At 35.9% G+C, this 19,009-nt stretch overlaps 1 pseudogene across 1 annotated transcript in view; it reads right to left on the reverse strand.

Annotated features, from left to right (window-relative positions):
* LOC309604753 (macrophage migration inhibitory factor pseudogene) overlaps positions 1–19,009 on the reverse strand; it is a 155,159-nt pseudogene that overhangs the window by 2,525 nt on the left and 133,625 nt on the right. The window contains exons 9-13 of the transcript XR_014249612.1: positions 18,207–18,258; positions 17,517–17,650; positions 16,078–16,129; positions 13,133–13,188; positions 129–224 (exon numbers count right to left, since the gene is read on the reverse strand). The product of XR_014249612.1 is annotated as a macrophage migration inhibitory factor pseudogene (transcript). The remainder of the gene's footprint in view (positions 1–128; positions 225–13,132; positions 13,189–16,077; positions 16,130–17,516; positions 17,651–18,206; positions 18,259–19,009) is intronic.

Below are 19,009 nucleotides of genomic sequence, written 5' to 3' on the forward strand. Positions count from 1 at the left end.
CAAGTTTGTGTAGTTACTAATAGCAACAATGAGAACTTTATCAAGAGAAGAATTTTGATGCTCGACTTTTCTTGATTAATATTTCAAGGAAGTTAATAACACACCATTAAAGTTAGAAACTCAATTACCTGCTCAAGCTTAACACTGGCAAATTTTCTTTACAATCAATTTCCTCTGCTTCATAAAAGTTGTTTCAGGAAAGCTGATGGAACTAGAAATTATAACTGAGAGATAAGAAATAACTTTGGAAATTTATTTTATGGTTTAATTTCATATTTAATCTAGACTTTGGCAATTGCATATACATTGCCTAACACAAAATTTTGGAAAAACTAGCCATATGTATTATACTTAGAGATCTTTCTACTATTTTTAGCTCTCTGTTAAAGTATCTTCCCCTTTTATCCAATCCTCTGTTACTTCATTGAGTGGAACTTTTTTTATATAATAAATTTGGAAAATCGGGTCAGTGAACAAATCATCATACCTTTGTTCTAACTGACTAACCATTTGGATAAACAATCAAATTGTATCCTTACTTTATACCAAACTTAAGCCTATATGGATTAAATATTAAAAAATGAAACCATAAAAGTAATATAATAGAAAATATTGATGAATGTTTATATAAACTATGATGAGGAATGACTTGCTCATGTGATATTAATTCAGAACCTACATAAAAAGACTGATAGAATTGAAGACATAGAAAGTTACACCACAATATTGCAAAAGACCCCTTTATCCAAGTTTATGACCAACTGGTAGATATTTAAAATACATGTTATTCAGAGTTAATATTCTTAATAAATTAAGAACATTTACGAATAGGTGAGAAAAAGGTGCTCTTTCTGAGAGAAAATGGACGAAGGACGTGAATAAATGATGCACCAATAAAGGAATGGAAATACAAATTACCAACATATACATGGGAAAAAAGTTCATCCTGACTTGTTAGTAATAAAATAAATGCAGATTAATATGAGGATGAGATGACATTTTCTCATCTGTCACACTGGCAAAGGCAAAGAGTTTGATTGGACAGGTGTGTGGCTTTTGGCGCTCTAGCACTGCAAACTGCTGGGACAGCAGAAGTCGGCACAACCTCTCTAAAAGCAGTTTGTCCATATTAAGGCCCTTAGCATTTGCATAACCTTTAACATGGGAATTCTTCTCTCTAAAAAAAAGTGCAGAAACACTAACATAAATGTTTATTGCAGCATTGTTTACAACAGCAAAAAAGCTGTAAGCAATCTGAAATCCCAGGGATGAGGAATTTATTCAACCCTTTGGTGGGTGCATTACAGATGCCAAAGAACGCCTTATTATTTATCTATTTATTTATTTTTGGCTGTGTTGGGTCTTCGTTGCTGTGCGCAGGCTTTCTCTAGTTGTGGTGAGTGGGGGCTACTCTTTGTTGCGGTGCGCAGGCTTCTCATTGTGGTGGCTTCTCTTGTTGCGGAGCACAGGCTCTAGGCACGCAGGCTCAGTAGTTGTGGCTCGCAGGCTCTAGGGCGCAGGCTCAGTAGTTGTGGCACACGGGCTTAGTTGCTCTGCAGCATGTGGAATCTTCCTGGACCAGGGCTCTAACCCGTGTCCCCTGAATTGGGAGGCGGACTCTCAACCAGTGCGCCACCAGGGAAACCCAAGAACGCCTTATTCATGTAGCAAGACGGTGATAGCTGTTGTTAAGTGGGAAAAGAAGGGTTCAGAGCAATTTATATTGTGTCATCCCATTTTATTTCTCTCCCATATATATATATATATATACACACAAACACACATATGTGTACATACATATATAATGTATCTGCATTCTATATAAGAAACGTATAATTTCTGCAATAAACAAAATTTTAAAAGATGTTTTGTTTCCTATTTCAAAAGTTTCTGGTAAGAATTTATACTGTAACATGTAACAATAGGAAAGATCATAAGATCATTCAGGACATTTTAATGCTCCTTCTTGTTGAGGTAGGATGACTGATGGATGAATTGCAGCTCCAGAGGCAGAGCCCATAGTGATTAAGAAATGCGCATAAGTTCACATCTGATTTTAACGTGTCACAAAGAAAAGAAATGTAATACCTTTTTGTATTTGATGGGTGGAACATGGATAGATTTTTAAGTCCAGAATACACACACACACACACACACACACACACACACACACACACACACAAATGTATGTACATAAACAAGAAAAAATTGCTTGCCAAGGAAGCTTGGGAAAGCTGATGAGGAAAGACTAATGCCTTCATACTGATAAATACTAGCACCCAATAACTAAGGAACTGTTAAACTCTGTGATACAACAAGTATCAAGTGATATACATCATGATTGCAGGTTGAAATGATCTATTGGGTTACATAAATCATAGTATTAAAATTAATTTTACCCATTTCTTTTTACCTTTAAAAAGACGAGGATACCAGAAAATGTAGTATTAGACATGTGGCATGCGTTGTATTTCTGTTGGACAGTGCTGCTGTATACTGTAGTAAAAACCTATTTATGTCATACCTCTGCTCATAAGCTGTCAGTGTCTTCCTGTTACTTTTTAGGAAAAGACAAAAATCTTTAATGAGCCCATGAAGAGTCTTAGCGCTGCCTGCCTCACCGTTTCTACTAGTTCCCAATCTTCCCCTTGATTTCTGAGGTCAGTTGGACCTTCTATCAGGTCCTTCAACACAGAATTTTTCTACCTGCAGATTGAGACTTAGAGTGTGTTATGGAACAAATTTAGTGAATTGAGACCAACATTAAAAAACATGAAATAGAACAGAACAGAAAATAAAGAACATCACAAGTAAAAGGGTAAATGTTATTTTATGTAAATGCTTTTTATTTTACGTATATGTTTACTGGATTATGTGGTGAAATATATTTCTTACTGGATTGAAAATGTTTGAGAAGCAACTCTCTAACCCAGGGTTTCTCAACTTTGGCACTATTGACATTTTGGTTGTATAATTCTTTATGGTGGAGAGTTGTCATGGTCTTTACAGGATGTATAGCAGCATCTCTGGCCTCTACCCACTAGATACGAGCAGCACAACCTTCCTCTGTTATGACAACTCAAAATACCTCTGGACTTTGCCATATGTCCCCCAGCTGAAGACTGTTGCTCCAATCCATCATATTCAATCTCACAGCAAAGCTTTTTGACAAACCGTGCTCATTGACTGAAACGAGCTGCTCACCTCTCCTCTCCTGGTAACTCTTCCTCACCTTTCAGATCTCAGCTCAGTGGCACTCCTCTTGGGAAAGTCTTTCCTGAGTCCTCTAGGTAAGTCTCATCCTTCTACTGTAAGTTCTCATAAAGTCACGTGCTCTATTTTAAGCACTTATCAATTTATAATTTTCCATTTACCTCTGTGATTATTTGATTAATACATGCCTCTCTCACTAGGCTGTTAGTTGAAGTCAGGGATCATGTCTGATTTTGTCCACAATACAGCACTATGCAAATATTTATTCAATGTCTACTGTGTACAGGCTCCAAACTCGATGCTAGGTGTGCATTGGATGGCTGAAAAAGCAAAATCCCTGTCCTTGAGTGGCCGACAGTCTTGCTGGGGAGACCTAAAATACAGAAAGCGACCAATATTTAAGTGCAAATTAAAAATGGAAATGGTGCTAAAGTAAAGATGTGTTTTGAGTTGGCAAGACCAAATTTGATAGCGTTGTCAGAAGAAGGATGCACTGAGGACGTAAACGTTAGGTAAAATGTGAAGTGTCAGAAGGATACAGCCATATAAAAGCAGGGAAAGAACATTCCAAGAGCAAGCATCATCTTCTTTAAAGCCCTTATGACATGTTCCTAGTAGGTTTTTAAAAGATCATTCTGCTATGAAGAGAATGTATCAGAGGAAAAGAAAAGAAGGGGAAGTTACTTAAGAAGTCATCCAATCCAGGTAGGAGACCATCGGTATCTTGGACTAGGGGTTGTTGAAGTGGTAATGGAAAGAATATGATGTATAAGTACTTACTAAGTACCTAGTATGTCAGTTGTCAGATTTGACATACTAGGTCCTTAGTAAATACTTGCTGATTTAATATCTAGTCAGTGAATTCATTAACTATTTGCTAACATAATTAGATCAAAGCTTTAAGAAATTAAGACAACTTTGGAGAAAGGTTTGAGTGATTGTCTTTTATTTTTGTCACCATATCTGCCTGTTGAAGTTTTCAAATTCCAGACTGTCTAAGAAAATTTCTCTATATTCTCAGACAAATTAATGTCTGTTTCCACAGCTATTATAGCAAATTTGTTCTAGTTCCATTGTAGCATTTATCACTGTCTACCTTAGATGAGATATTTGTGTTCATCTGCCCAACTATGTTATGGGTGCAGTGAAAGTTGGTAATTTTTTTTATCACTTGAACTCTGATACAATAGGATATATATAGGAGACATTAAATAATGTTGGTTGAATGGAATGAATGCTGCAAAAAATTTGGAAAAATTCTGTCTTTTAAAACTTTGATGACTCAGTCAGAAATAATCTCCCAATGGATAGGAAATTATTTATACTTATTTGAAGTTAAAGTTTATTTTGAAAATGCAGTGTTTTAAAACATGTTTCAATCTCAGACATACTAAAGGCAGGTTTCACTAATACAGTTTTTGCTGATGCACTGGAACATGTATTTTCATTTCTCTTTGATGATTACAGCTGGGAGTGGAATTGCTAGGCCATAGGATAAGGGTATGTTTAACTCTCTTAGACACTACCTAATCTTTTCCCAAAGATACTTACTATTTTATGCTCTCAGCAGTCATGTATGAAAATTCCTGCTTCTCCACATTTTTATTAACTTTTGCTATGCCAGTCATTTTAATTTTCAGCCATTTTAGTGGGTGTGAAATGGTATCTCAATGAAGTTTCAATCTGAAGTTTCCTGATGACTAATGATGTTGAATACTTCATCATATCCTTATTAGCCATACATTTATCTCCCTTTTTAAAGTGTCTGAGTCCTTCACTGAGTTAAAAATTTTTCTAGTTTTTTTGAGATATAATTGGCATATAACATGGAAGTAAGTTTAAAGGGTACAACATGATTCCATACACAAATATATCGCAAAATGATTACCACAATAAAGTTAGTTAACACATCTATCACCATCACCTCACATAATTACCAACTTTTGTTGTTATGGTGATGAGAACATTTAACATCTACTTTCTTAGCAACCTGCAAGTATACAACACAGTACTGTTAACTGCAGTCACTGTACTGTACATTAGATCCCCAGAACTTATTCATCTTTTAACTCCACGTTTGTACCCTTTGACCCACATCTCCCCCTCTCCCCCACCTACCAGCCCCTAGAAACAAAAGTCTACTCTCTATTTCTGTGCGTTCAGCTCTTTTAGATTCCACATGTAAGTGAGATCATATAGTGTATTTGCCTTTCTCTGTCTGACTTATTTCACTTAGCATAATGCACTCAGGTTCCATCCACGTTGTTGCAAATGACAAGATTTTGTTATTTTTTATGGCTGGATAATATTCATATACATTATATATAGGTAACATATAGGTAAGTACATACTATAAAATACACATGTATTCTATTATATATAGGTATATGTTATGTGTCAGCCATTCATCCCTTGATGGACACAAGTTATTTCCACTTCTTGGCTATTGTGAATAGTGCTGCAGTGAGTGAGCGTGGGAGTGCAGGTTTCTCCTTGAGGTAGTGACAGCTTGTCCTTCGACTATATACCAGGAAGTAAGATTATATGGTAATTCTATTTTTAATCTTTTTGAGGAACCTCCATACTGTTTTCCACAGTGGTTATACCAATTTACATTGCCACCGACAGTGCAAACAGTTCCCTTTTCTCCAAATTTTCCTCAGCACTTGTTATCTCTTGTCTTTTTGAGAATAGCCATTCTAACAGGTGTGATATCTCACTGTGGGTTTGATTACATCTCCCTGATAATTAGTGATGTTGAGTACATTTTCTTGCACTTGTTGGCCTTTGTATGTTCTCTGTGAAAAAATGTCTACTCAGGTCCTTCGCCTGATTTTTTAATGAGGTTATTTCAGATTTTTGCTCTTGATTTGTATGCACTCCTTATATTTTTGGATGTTAACCTCTTATCAGATATATGACTTGCAAATATTTTCTCCCATTCTGTAGGTTGCCTTTTCATTTTGTTGATTGTTTCTTTTGCTGTATAGAAGCTTTGAACTTTGATGTAGTCACACTTGATTTTTGCTTTTATTACTTGTGCTTTTGGTATTGTATCCAACATTTCATTGCCAAGACGAATGTCAAGGAGTTTTCCCTTATGTTTTCTTAGGAGTTTTATGGTTTTAGGCCTTACATTTAAGTACTTAATCCATTTCTAGTTAATTTTTGTGAGTGGTATAAGATAGAGGTTCAATTTCATTCTTTTGCATGTGGATATACCTTCATCGAATTTTAAAAAATTGTGTTGCATGTCTTTTTATTATTTAATTATAGGTATTCTTTATATATATATATGCCAAATATTTCTATTACAGTTTTCTGAAGGAAATGATATCTTGCATATTTTTACAAGGTACATTAAAAATTTTCTTTTACTGAAGTATAACTGAGAAAGAACATTATATTAGTTTTAAGTGTACAACATAATAATTTGATATTTGTATACACTGTGAGATGATCACCAAAATAAGTCTATTTACCCTCTGTCATCACACAGTTTCAGAAACAATTTTTTTCTTGTAATGAGAATTGTTAAGATTTACTTTCTTAGCAGTTTTCAATTTTGCAATAAAATATTATTGACTGTAGTCAGCATGCTGTACATTATATCCCCATGACTTAATTATTTTAATATAACTGGAAGTTTGTACCTCTTGATCCCCTTCACCCATTTCTCCCAACCACCCCCTCACCTCTGGCAACCACCAATCTGTTTTCTTTATTTATGCATTTTGTTTGTTTCACTTTTTAGATTCCACATATAAGTGAAATCATACAGTATTTCTCTGATTTATTTCACTAAATATAATATTCTCTAGGTCCATTCATGTTCTCTCAAATGGCAAGATGTCTTTCTTTTTTATGGCTGAGTAGTATTCCATTGTGTGTGTGTGTGTGTGTGTGTGTGTGTGTATGTGTGTATACACACACATACACACACACAATCACATCTTCCTTATCCAATCATCCATCAATGGACACTTGGGTTGTTTCCAGTTCTTGGCGGTTGTAAATACTGCTGCAGTGAACTTAGGGGTGAATATATCTTTTTGAGTTAGTGTTTTCATTTTTTTTTAGATAAATAGCCAGAAGTGGAATTGCTGGGTCCATATGGTAGATCTATTTTGAATTTTTTGAGGAATCTCCATACTGTTTTCCATAGTGGCTGTACCAATTTAAATTCCCACCAACAGTCCACAAGGGTTCCCTTTTTTCCACATCCTCACCAACATTGGTTATCTCTTGTTTTTTTTTTTTAAATATAAACAGCCATTCTGACAGGTGTGAGGTGATATCTCATTGTGGTTATGATTTGCATCTCCCTGATGATTAGTAATGTTGAGCATCTTTTCATGTGCCTGTCGGCCATCTGTGTGTCTTCTTTGGACAAATGTTTATCAGATCCTCTGCCCATTTTTAGTCAGATTGTTTGTTTGTTTGTTATTCAGTTGTGTGAGTTCTTTATATATTTTGGTTAGTAACCCTTTGTCGGACATATCATTTGCAAATATCTTCTGCCATTCAGTAGGTTGCATTTTGATTTTGTTGATGATTCCCTTCACTGTGTAGAAAGATTTTTGGTTTGATGTAGCCCATTTGTTTATTTTTGCTTTTGTTTCCATTGCTTCTGGGGTCAGATCCAAATATACATATAGTTAAGACCAAGGTCAGTCAAGAGCTAACTGCTTATGCTTTCTTCCAGGCGTTTTATGGTTTCTGGTGTTACATTCAAATCTTTCATCCATTTTGAGATAATTTTTTGGTATAGTATAAGATGGTAGTCCAGTTTTATTCTTTTGCATGTGGTTGTCCAGTTTTCCCCACACTATTTGTTGAAAAACTGTCCTTTCCCCATGTATGTTTTTGCTTCCTTTGGCATAAATTAGTTGACCATATGGCATGGGTTTATTTCTGGGCTCTCTATTCTGTTCCATTGACCTATATGTCTGTCTTTTTGCCAATTCCATACTGTTTTGGTTAGTATAGCTTTGTAGTATAATTAGAAATTAGGAAGTGTGATGCCTCCAGCTTTGTTCTTCTTTCTCACAATGGCTTTGGCTATTTGGGACCTTTTGTGTTTCCATACAAATTTCAGGATTGATTGTTCTATTTCTGTGAAAAATGCCACTGGAATTTTGATTTAGTATGGACATTTTAACAATATTAATTCTTCCAGTTCATGAACATAGAATATCTTCCCATTTATTTGTGTCTTTTTAAATTTCTTTCATTAATATATTTTTGAGTGTATAGGTCCTTCACATCCTTGGTTAAGTTCATTCCCAGGTATTTTATTCTTTATTCAATCAAAGGTATTTTGTAAGGGGATTGTTAATTTCTTTTTCTGATTGTTTGTTGTTAGTCTCTAAAAATGCAACTTATTTTTGTATATTGCTTTTGTACCTTGAAACTTTACTGAATTTGTTTAAATTCACTTACTAGTTCTAGCAGGTTTTTTTTTTTTTGAGTCTTTAGGGTTTTCTATATATAAAATGATGTTGTCCTCAAATAGTGACAGTTTTACTTCTTCCTTTCCAATATGGATGCCTTTAATTTCTTTTTCCTGCCTAATTGCTAGCAGTTTCAGTACTATGTTGAATAAAAATATGGGTTAAGGTCCACTACTATTATGGTATTGTTGTCAGTTTTCCCCTTTAGGTCTATTAATATTTGCTTTATGTATTTAGGTGCTCCTAGGTTGGGTGCATAAATATTTATAAGTGTCATATATCTTCTTGCTGGATTGACTCCTTTATCATTATGTAATGTCTCTCTATGTCTTTTATACAGTCTTTGTTTTAATGCCCATTTTGTCTGATAGAAGTATAGCTACATCAGCTTCCTTTTGGTTTCCATTTCATGAAACATCTTTTTCCGTTCCTTCACATTCGGTCTGTGTGTGTTCTTACATTTGAAGTGAGTCTCTTGTAAGCAGCATATATGTGGGTCTTGTTTTTTTATCCATTCAGCCACTTTGTGTTTTGATTGGAGTATTTAGTCCATTTACATTTAAAGTCACTATGGATAGGCATGTACTTATTGAAATTTTGTTAATTGTTTTCTGGGTATTTTGTAGTTCTTCTCTATTCCTTTCTTCTTCTTGATTTCTTCCCTTCTGGTTTGATGTCTTATAGAGTGTTATGCTTAGATTCCTTTCCCATTATCTTTTGGTTATCTACTATGGGTTTTTGCCTTGTGGTTACCATGAGACTCATATACAACAGCCTATATATATATGACAATCTATTTAAGTTGATAGCAAGATAAGTTTGAATGCATTCTAAAACTCAGCTTCTTACTACCCCTCCTGTTGTGTGTTTTTGATATTTTATTTTACTTTATTTTATTTTATTTTATTTATTTATTGGCTGTGCCATGGGGCATGTGGAAACTTAGTTACCCAACCAGGGATCAAACCCGTGCCCCCTGCAGTGGAAGCATGGAGTCCTAACCACTGGACTGCCAGGGAATTCCCGATGTGACATTTTAAAGTTTTTAATTTTGTGTATTCCTTATTTAACTATTTTAGTTATAGTTATTTTTACCTCTTTTGTCTTGTAACCTTCATACTAGCTTTATAAGTGATTGATTGATTACCTTTACTATATATTTACCTTTATCAGTGAGATTTTTACTTACATGTTTTCTTGTTACTAATTAGTGCCCTTTTCAGCTTAAAGAAGTCCCTTTAACATTTCCTGCAAGACTATTTTAGTGGTGACGAACTCCTTTAGTTTTTGTTTGTCTGGAAAGCTCTTTATCTCTTCTTCAATTCTGAATGATAACCTTGCTGGGTAGAGTGTTCTTGGTTTGAGGTTTTTTTCCCTTTCACCCTTTAAATATATGGTTCCACTCCCTTCTGGCCTGCAGAGTGTCTGCTGAAAAATCAGCTAATAGCCTTATAGGAGTTCCTTTGTATGTTATTTGATGCTTTTCCTTTGCTGATTTTAATACTTTCTCTTTATTCTTAACTTTTGTCATTTTGATTACAGTGCATCGTGATGTATTCCTCTTTGCCTGTATGGGACTCCGTGTGCTTTCTGGACTTGGGTGACTATTTCCTTTCCCAGGTTAGGGAACTTTGCAGCTATTATGTTTTAAATATGTTCTCAGCCCCTTTCTCTCTCTCTTCTCCTTCTGGGACCCCCTATTATATGAATATTACTGTGCTTGATGTTGCCCCAGAGGTTTCTTAAACTGTCCTCATTTCTTTTCACTCTTTTTTCTTTTGTCTGTTCAGTGGCAGGGATTTCCACTACTCTGTCTTCCAGCTCACTGATTCATTTCCTCTGTATCATTTAGTCTACTGCTGATTCCTTCTAGTGTATTTTTCATTTCAGTTATTGTATCCTTCATCTCTCTTTGGTTGTTCTTTATATTTTTAAACTTCTAACTTCTCACTCTCTGCATCCATTTTTCTCTCAAGTACCTTCATCATCTTTACAATCATTACTCTGAACTCTTTCTCTGGTAGGTAGCCTGTCTCCACTTCACTTAGTTCTTCTTCTCGGGTCTTATCTTGTTCCTTTGTCTGGAACATGTCTCTCTGTCGCCTCATTTTGTTGAACTTGTTACTTGTATTTTTAGGTATGTGGTAGGTTAGTTACATTTCTTGACCTTGCAGAAGTGGCCTTCTCTAGGAGAAGTACTGTGCATCCTGGCAGTACACTCCCCTCTTGTCACCCAAGCTATATGCTCTAGGGATTCCCCATAAGAGGGCTGCATGGGTTCTTCTGTTGTGGTGGGCTATGTGGGCTGTCTGGTAAGATTGGTTGGCCCATGGTCTGGTTGGTTGCCAGGCAGATGTTATAGGCTGCTGGTTAGTGGGGTCTGGTCACGAGGCAGCCAACTGTAGAACCCCAGGTGGCCCCGGGTCTCGTGCTGGCTTGCTGGTGGGCATAGTCAGGGTCCAGAAGACTCTGGGGCTGTTGCTTTCCCCTGCCCCCCACAACTGGTGGATGAAGCCAGGTCCTGGGGTTAGTGCCAGACTACTGGCAGGCAGAGCTGGGGCTTGGCATCTGGCTACAGGGCCCAGGGATCCCAGAGCTGGTGTCCAATTGCTGGTGGGCAGGGGGCTGGTTCCTGAAACAGTTGGGTATGGAGTCTGGGGTGTCTGGAGGCTTGTGTTGTCCTGCAGCCCAGCTGGTAGGGTCTGGCTTGCTGTGGATAGCCTGGGTCCGCAGGCTGCAGGACTGTGGTTTTCTTGTGTCTGATGTCTGCCCCTTGGTGTGTGAGGCTGGTCTAGAGGCCAGTGCAGGCTTCCTGAAGAGGCTTGCCGAGGCTTGACCACTGTTGGGTGAAGCTGGGTCTTGGCCCTTTGGTGGGCAGGGCCATGTGTGTAGGTATGTCTAGAGGCAGCTGTGGGATCAGGAAGTCTTTAGGCAGACTGTCTGCTGCTGGGTGCATCTGTGTCTCCACTCAGTTGTTTGGCACTGGCACCTACAAGCTATTAGGTGGGGCCAGGTCTTGGCACTAATGAACTAGAGGAAGGATCCTACAACGGCGTCTGCCAGCACTGGCTTCCACAGGGTAGAAAGAGCTCCCAAACGTGGCTGCTGCCAGTGTCCATGTCCCCAGGGTGAGCTGTAGCCACCCTCCACCTCTGTGGGAGACTCTCCAAAACCAGTAGGTAGGTCTGGCTCAGGCACCTATCAAATTACTGCTTTCGCCCTGGGTCCTGGTGCTTATGAGATTTTGTGTGTGCCTTTTAAGACTGAAGTTTATTTCCCAAAGTCCTTTGGGACACCTGAAATTAAGCCCCACTGACCTTCAAAGCCAAATGCTCTGGGAGCTCATCCTCCCAGTGCCGGACCCCTGGGCTGGGGCGCCGGATGTGGGGCTCAGAGTCCTCACTCCTGTTGGAGAACCTCTGCAATATAGATATTCTCCAGTTTGTGGGTTGCACCCCCAGGGGTATGGGACTTGATTATATCATGAATTCACCCCTTTACCCCTCTCATTGTTCCTTCTTTATGTCTTTAGTTGTAAAAGATCTTTTCTGGTAGGTTTTTGTCTTTTTCGTGGATAGTTGTTTTGCAGATAGTTGTGATTTTGGTGTGCTCGTGAAAGGAGGTGAGCTCAGGGTCTTTCTACTCCATCATCATGGCCGATCTCCAGGTTTGCTTTAATTTTTTTTCCAACAGTGTTGTATAGTTTTCATTGCAGAAGTCTTAAAAATGTATTGTTAAATTTATGACTAAGCATTTTTAATGCTATTGTTCATAAAATGTTTATTTTGAAAAATTACCTCTAGGCTCTGTATTGATGTCCCCTTTATTACTGATATTGATAATTTGTGTTCATTCTTTATCTCTTTCCTAATCATTCTATCTAGAGGTTAATCAACTATACTTGTTGATTTGTTTTCTATTTTTAATTTCATTTATCTCTGCAAGTTCTTTGTTATTTCCATTCATTTATGTACTTTTGGCTTAATTTTGAAAAGTCCAATATAAAATTTTTTCCTCCCATCCCTCCCCCATTAGATGAGAAGCTGCTTGAGGACAGGGACAATATCTCATGCCTGACATGTAAAACCTCAACCAATATTTTAAAAATCAATTGTGGAAAGCAGAAATGAAAAGGTTCTAGTTCTCCGGCATTTCACTTGCTTAACGTTTGTATTAGCTATCTATTGCTGAATAATAAGTTACCCCAAAGGTTCTTTCTGATGAGGAATAGGAAGAAATATAAGAAAATGATTTAAATAAAAATCCATTCTAAAATGATGGAGTATACAGTGCAAAAAGGAACATATATATATGGACCAGCCAGAGTGGGTCAAATTCAAGTCTCTAGATTTTGGGCAAATAACTTTCTCTGAGCTTCACTTTCCTCACCAGAAAGTATGGTAACACTACCATTGAAAGGTTTGTAGCATTAAATGAAAGAACATGTGAAACAGCTGTAACCATACCTAGCATACATTAGGGGCTCGATGAATGCCATTTCTAAGGGTCTCAGTGTCCATATCTGTTTAAAAAAAAGAAATGCTCTCAGAGTAGGGTTGTTGAATGTGTAGAAATAAATAACATGCATAGCACAGGGTACAGTCTATTTCAGGTCTACCCAGAATATTAACTCTTGTAAATATCCATGGAACCTATAAATCATGTTATGGTTATAGGAGGCAGAAAAAAATCTATACGCACGTTTTTGTGGTTCTGATTTTTGTTTTAAAAAATTAAAATCTACATCTTGCTTCTCCAACTGAAGATTTAGTTATTTTTTGCAAAAAGCCTAGCTGTGAGTCAGTGCAATATTAAAGAGAGATGGCAAAGGAAGCCAAGATGTGGGACCCATGAAGCAACCTTTGGACCTCTATATTCAATGAAGGAGGGTGAAAGCTGGTAACTGGAGATGGGGAATTTCGAATTCTCTCTTTATATCTCAGTGACCACCAAATGGGAGAATCACATAGTTTCAGTCTCTTAGAAATCTTATATATTACATAAATAAATGGTTCCCTAATTAATGCTTATAGAAAAATCACATTTCTGTTACAACATCAAGGGTTAGTGTCCATTGTGATTTTCCTAGAATTTGATGAATACTCAGCACTATGAATATTACTAAAGATATTGGAGAGACACACCCTACACTTTTCATTTCTGCTCACATATTATTGACCAAAACAGTCATGTCTATGGATAACTTCAACTGAGAAGAAAATTACAGTCCTTCTGTGAGCAGCAGTACTATCTATGACAAATTTAAAAAGTCTATTTTGGATAGAATAGAAAATATACAGGTATTAATCACATGGTTCCCTCATTCTTTTTACTTAACAGGTCAAGAAAGAACTTTGAGCTTCAGAATACAGGCTGCAAACTATCTGATATAAATTCATTCAAACCCATATTTTCTTAACTATATACCACTGTTGCTAAGTGTTTTATACACATTTACTCATTTATTCCTCAAGATAATCTGAAGAGGTCAGTATTTTTATCCTTACTTATAGGTGAGGAAGTTAAGATACAGAAAACTGTATCTTAACTGTTATATTGAACTGTATATTAAACTGTTGGCCCAATGGCACACACCTGGGATTCACACCCAGGCAGCCTGACTCCAGAATCCATACTCTAAACCAGTGTACAGTCTCTTATAGACACGTAATACTGAGGCAGAGTTTCAGACAGGGTAGGCCGTCAAAAACTAGTTGTTGAAAAAAAGAACTGTTTGCCAGGCCTTGAGCTGGGTATTCCACGAGTACTCATCAATCTTCACGAAATGTATGTGTCAGCATGCAGTCGTTAGGAAGACCACTGCTGGACTTCAAACATTTTGGTTCATTGTGAAGATTTTCTCAATGCTGCACATTAGGAAAGAGTATATTATGCGTTTCATATTTTTTTTTGCTATGTTTCTACATATGGCCCTAACATACAAGCAATTTCTGTGCTCAGTGTTTAACCTTTGTCCAGCAAGGTATGAGCAAAAAACTCAAAAATGTATTCCTCTTTTGAAGAAAATGTTAACTTTGCATGGTTACATGGGACAAAAAGAATGAAAAATGTACAAAGCGTTTCTGTGTGTTTAGTTGACTCCTTTGTCCTATACTACAGCCTTCTATGTTTTGATATTTGGCACCTTCATACTAATAGCAAATAAGAATTAATTTATAAAGAAGACAAAACTGGAAATCATAAGTAATTTCTATCTTAACATAATTTAACTTCCTCAATTCTGCTTTTTCAGGAGCCAAATTCTACATCAGGTGCCATATTCTACTTGACTGATTTGATTATCTATAATAGGGGTTGGCAAACAATAGCTTGCAAGTCAATTCTGGCCTGCTGCCAATTTTTTTCTTTTTATTGGAGTACAGTTGCTTTACAATGTTGTGTTAGTTTCTACTGTACAGCAAAGTGAATCAGCTATACGTATACATATATCCCCTCTTTTTTGTATTTCCTTCTCATTTAGGTCACCACAGAGCACTGAGTAGAGTTCCCTGTGCTATACAGTAGGTTCTCATTAGTAATCTATTTTATGCATAGTATCAATAGTGTATATATGTCAATCCAAATCTCCCAATTCATCCCACCCCCCGCTTCCCCTCTTGGTATCCATATGTTTGTTCTCTATGTCTGTGTCTCTATGTCTGCTTTGTAAATAAGATTGTCTATACCAGTTTTTAGATTCCACATATATGCGTTAATATACGATATTTGTTTTTCTCTTTCTGGCTTACTTCACTCTGTATGACAATCTATCTCTAGGTTCATCTATGTTACTGCAAATGGAATTATTTCATTCCTTTTTATGGCTGAGTAATATTCCATTGTATATATGTGCCACATCTTCTTTATCCATTCCTCTGTCGATGGACACTTAGGTTGCTTCCAGGTCCTGGCTATTGTAAATAGAGCTGCAATGAACATTGTGCTACATGACTCTTTTTGAATTATGGTTTTCTGAGGGTATATGCCCAGTAGTGGGATGGCTGCGTCGTATGGTAGTTCTATTTTTAGTTTTTTAAGGAACCTCCATACTGTTCTCCATAGTGGCTGTATCAATTTACATTCCCACCAACAGTGCAAGAGGGTTCCCTTTTCTCCACACCCTCTCCAGCATTTATTGTTTGTAGATTTTTTGATGATGGCCATTAAAAGTCATCCTGTTTAACTCTGAGGATGAAAGGTTGTGGATATTGTAGACATTCTTTACTTAACAGTTGTAAGCCATGCTTAATTAAGGAGACAAAATATTGATTTGCAAAGGCAGACAGAGTGGATGCCTAATGTTATCTTATTATTTTGCTCTGAGTTCAACACACCAGCTGGCTTGAACTGTGGGTGACATACACAATGCAAACAAAATACAATTACATAAAACACTTGAGAATTTACTTACCTGGCTTCCTATTCCCTTTTATGTTGCCCAAATTACAACACTGCCATCATCTCTGCAAAATAAATCAAGCAACAATTCCTGTTGATATAATGAGTATCTTATTTCTTTCAGATAAGACCAGTATCTTCTACAACTATAAGGGTAAACTAATGAAGCAAGTAACTAAAAATGGTATGTCCTATTAACTAATTAGATGCTCATAAAGAGAAGAAAATTCAATATTTAAAGTTTATATACTATTTTTTTTAGCCATTTGACTTACCTGATCAGTTTCCATTCAAGGCAATATATTAAAAATGGAATTTTTTTCCGTTTTTTTATTATGAACAATTTCAAACATGCAGAAAAATCGAACAAAAATGAATATCCACCATCATGATTGAGCAATAGGTAATACTCATATTTGCATTTGCCTGCTTTGTCTCTAGTATTTTAAAATCTAGGAGAGTACCCTAGCTTTTAATTTATTGATATATTTAATTACATTGACTCTCAAAAGGCCAAGTCTGTTTTCTCATAGATTATACTAAATTTTGAATGTATGTGATTGTTTTCTTTTGATGTTCTCACCTTTTCTTTCTCTCCTCTATTTCTAGAAAACTGGAAGGTTGGTCTAGATTCACAGCGAACATTTTGGAAAACAGAATTTCACAGGTGATGCCGTGTGCTTTGTTCTGCATCATATCAAGAGGCACACAATGCCAGTTGTCCCAATATTAGTGATGCTAAGTTTGCTCACCCAGTTGATTTGATCACCACCCAACCTCTCCTTTATAGGGTTATGCTTTCCTTTGGTAATACGCATTTATCTTCTATTCCAGCAACATTTTATCTAATAGTTTTAGCCTTTATAAAAGAACTTTGCCTGAATTACTGATTTCATACAGAGGTCAGAACTATGATTTTTCTAATACTATTATTCTTTCTATGTTCATTAACTGATGCTCTTTCGTGAAAAAAGTATTTTTCCTCCTAAAAATTGCTTACCACCTTCCCTTTAATAACCACCTGTCAAGGTAAAGAGTTGGTGTAATAGTAAGATGACTATACATTCCAGTTTATCCAGGACAGTCATGGTTATGTCACTTAACATAACTATTGCTGTGCTCCCATTTATATAATTTAACGTATTAAACACAAAATTATAAGAACATTCCATGTATTAGTCACCTTGACTTTCTCTCTCAAAATCTCTCTGTCATTTTGAGAATCCTAAGTGTTAATTTATTCAGTGTTTCTCAATGTATTATGCATTTTGATACCCAAATCTTTTATAGGCAAACACTTCCAATTATCCCTTTTGATACTCAAACCTCCATACTCAAGTTCCAAAATTGACTAGTGTTAAGTCCCTTAAAAATGCTTCTGTGTCCTTTCGACAAAACTCCAGTTTTGATTAAATTTTTGCTTTATGATATAATAAGGTATTACAGCATTACCTTGTATTTTCTATGCTCCAGATCTGAAGTCAACAATTTCCTCAAAGATCTCTGATTTCTTTCAGTGGGAACTGATCAGGAGTATTCATTTTTACTAAGGTGTTACTGCTCTCAGAGTATTTCAGTGGATAAATCTAGGTATATGTAAATATAAATATACTTTATAAATTATTTTTCATTTCTAATTCAAATTTAACATTATAGTGCTCTTTTATTCTTTTGACTTGTAAATTCATATTATTTGTTTTATTCTGAAATCCTTGGTTTCTAATTAGCACATTTACTTTATTCTACGACATGCATAAAATGGTTAGAAAATAAAATTCCAATATGTTTACCAATAATAAAACTCTAAGTATGGTCTAAAATTGTTTGACTTCTCTTTTCCTTTAAGGATATGACCTTAGGATGTGCAGTCAGAGCACTGGGTCAAAAGTAATTTAAACATTTGTTTGGCAAAAAATACCACAAGTAGAGACAAAAACAATGCTTATAATTTTTATCACAAGCAAATGGTTAATATCCCAGAACTACTAGATATATAAAAAACATTGAAAGCATGGTAGAGATATTAACAGTTAACCTAAATAATAAATGAAAATAAATCTTAAGCCTATTTTCCTATGTTAAGTTGATCATAATAAGTTAAATGTAAGTTAAAACTCTATTTAGGTATAAATTTTGACTTACCTACACTGGCAAAAATCCAAAACAACTTTGACAACATAATCTGTTGGCAAGGCTGCAGGGATAGAGACAATCACATACATATATTGCTGGTGACAATGCAAAATAATATAGTTCTTCATGGAGAGGAGTAGGAAATACCAAAAGTCCCTATATATTTATAAGTTCACAGAGATAATCTAAAATCTTCCAATCTCAAGACTCTTAATTTAATCACCTCTGCAAATCCCTTTTGTCATGTGAGGTTCTGGGAAGTCACATGTTCTGGAGATTATGATGTGTACACCTTGGGGGCGATCATTTTCTTTCTACCACACAAGGTCATAAAACAAGTAGATTAGATTAATAATAAATTTGACGGAACTGAAGTCATACAGAATATATTCTATGATTATAATAGAAGTAAGCAAAAAAATTAATGAGTGAATTTAGAAATTCCTCAAATACTTACTTAAAAATAATGAACATACTTCTAAACTGTCCTTAGGTCAAAGAAGAAATCACAAGGAAAATTGGAAAATATCTGGGACAACAACTACATTTCAAAATTTGTGGGTTATAGCTTTAAAGCACAGTTTACAGAGAAATTATTAATAGAAGCCTAAAAGATGCTAATGTGGAAGAGTACATAATTGTCTAAGCTTCCATCATAAGAAGCTAAAAAAAGAGCAAGTTAAAGCAAGTAAATAATAATGCAAGTAAATAAAGCAATAGAGGTCAACAAAATTCAAAGCTGATTTTTTGAAAAGGTCAGTAAAACTGATGATAAACTTCTAGTAGATGGATCAAGGAAAAAAAGGAGAATA

This window comes from Balaenoptera borealis, assembly GCF_965194805.1.
Source record: "Balaenoptera borealis genome assembly, chromosome: 10".
Taxonomy (NCBI): Eukaryota; Metazoa; Chordata; class Mammalia; order Artiodactyla; family Balaenopteridae; genus Balaenoptera; species Balaenoptera borealis.